A 2,212-nucleotide genomic window follows, 5' to 3' on the forward strand; every position below is an offset into this window, starting at 1 on the left:
TTTTTGTTTTTACGGTTCTATAAGCCAACAGTTTCTACCGGGTCGTCCCGGTGGTGCTGCGCACGGATACGGGACCGACCTGCAGCGGCTGCGCTTTTTCCGTTAAAAACACCCAATGTGTTCGAAATTTCCGACGCCCTCCTCTACGGCGTCTCCGTAGCCCCAGTCGCTTTGTGACGTTAAACCCTCTAAACCAAACCAACCAATCTACCCTGCGGTTGGTGCCTAGCGTAGGTATACAACAAATCAACAATGACAGCAAGAAAACCTTTCGGGAGGTATTTAGTGCTTTATTCGGCTGCTTCTGAGCTAGCGCTTACGAGCTGGATGGCCTGTTCGCCGGAGGAGCCTGCTCGGTCGGGTTGGTGGCGGTGGCGGCAGGCGCTCCAGAGCAACGTCGTTAATAGAAATTGCTCCAGAGGAGGTGGCGGGGCCGTGACGATTGCTCCTCGCGACGGAGCGGCCCATGAAGTTGAATTCGATGGCCGCCTCTTTCCTCATTAGCGCCCTGGCCATGGACCTGGGCGAATCTTTGCACGCGCGCTTGGGCGTACTATACAGTGGCATTCCTCCTGGCGTTTTGCGGTTTAGCAGGCCTCTAAAGAAGCTCCGAAGCCCGCTTATGCTTCCTCCCTCGGCGCCTACAGGCTGTCTCAGCCTGAGGGTCCTCGTTGCTGAGCTGGGCACTCCATGCAAGCCGGGAAGTCGACGCTCTGCGGACATCTGGTTGTTGACTCATCAGTCAACCGCGGCTTCGGCGGCCCCGGCGTCGACGGTTGCTCGTTCATCATCGCTTGTAGACGTGCCAGAAACGCGTGATCATCCTCGGCCGCAACTTCAGGCGCCTCCTGGAGCGGCTTAATTGCTGGTCGTGGGCTTGGGGATCACATCCGAATAAGGGTCGTCCGGCGACACCGAAGTGAGATTCCCGTACAGGATAGCAACCTTTTGCTTGTTGTCCCAGCCCGAGGGGATGAACAGACCATCTTTTTCGATCACCAGCGCAGGCGTCTTGAAGGGGAAGTCACAGATGCGATGCAGGAGGTACCTTTGGAGGAGGTCACAGTTTTGTCGCCTTCACTGAGGTGTAGATGAGTGCGGCGCCGTAGCGCGCAGGAAGACTTTGCGCACCCACTGCTGGATGAAGTTCAGGTGCTCGTCTTTGAGGTCATAGCTCTTCTCCAGTGAGCGGATGTAGTCGGTCTTCGTGATGACAACGATGACGTCAGACCCAGGTTGTTGTTGAGCATGTCTCCGCCCAGCGGCACACCGGCGACCAACGCGTTGTCGTCACCGCCGGTGATAGCGGTTCTTCGGTGAGGTGTAATGTCCACTTCTGTCTCATCTCCGGGCTCGATGTAACACTGGAAGCGTTGGAGAACTCGCTCTCTGTTCTTCTGAACCGCGCTGGGTGGCATTTGCAAACTAGTAAGGTGCTCCTCTAACAATGTGGCCTTGAGAAGGTTACTATGGTCTTGAGAAGGTTACTAAGCCAGTGATCACCGAGAACCCACATGCTGCAGCTGAGTCTGGTCATCGCGGTTCTCGTCGCGGACGTTAAGGTAGGTAGTGGTATTGTAGGCCCGAACCCTGTTCGAAGTCTTCATTTTGTGCATCTTGGCGATCAGGGCCCTTTTGCCGGATTCGCTGTCTCCCAGTACGAGGATCAGCTTGCCCGAAGGGAGCTTGTCGGCCTTGCTCTCGTGCACTTCCTTCAGTAAATAAGCCCAGATGTTCGGCCTCACGTCATTCTTCATTTTCTTGCCGCCCGCCCTGTTCTCGGTCGCTGTCGCTTTGGTGTTGCTGGCCATGATGACTGTTCTCCGATCTCCAGGGACGACAGTCAGATTCGGGGACAAAAATGGCGTCGGCAGTAGCGATTACGTAGCGATGGAACGACGGGAGCCGGAGGTTATTAAGGGCACAAATCGACGTGGCTGATGCTGGATGGCCTTATATAAGCTAGCAGCGGCACCTGCCTTGCACGGAAGAGGAAGTGGCGTGACATCACATTAAGTAAAAGTGTTCAGCATGTGGTTGCACATAATGCAGGAAACAGAAATTTTTTAATGCGGATACATTATTAGGCTGTGTCAGTGACTAAACGATGTGCGTAAAAGGTGAATCCACGACGATTCAGGTGTCCACAGAGAAGGTGTGACAGACATAATGGCTCTCCTTTCCTGTCAAAATTTAATTTGGGGGTATGTGA

The 2,212-nt window shown here is 54.5% G+C and overlaps 1 pseudogene; it reads right to left on the minus strand.

Moving 5' to 3' along the window:
• Positions 1–309: 309 nt before the first annotated feature.
• On the minus strand, positions 310–1,811 carry LOC146172511 (cytoplasmic dynein 1 light intermediate chain 2-like; annotated as a pseudogene).
• Positions 1,812–2,212: the final 401 nt, after the last annotated feature.

Source organism: Amblyomma maculatum, unplaced genomic scaffold (assembly GCF_055883805.1).
Source record: "Amblyomma maculatum isolate TAMU_Amacu unplaced genomic scaffold, ASM5588380v1 scaffold_13, whole genome shotgun sequence".
NCBI classification, from domain to species: Eukaryota; Metazoa; Arthropoda; class Arachnida; order Ixodida; family Ixodidae; genus Amblyomma; species Amblyomma maculatum.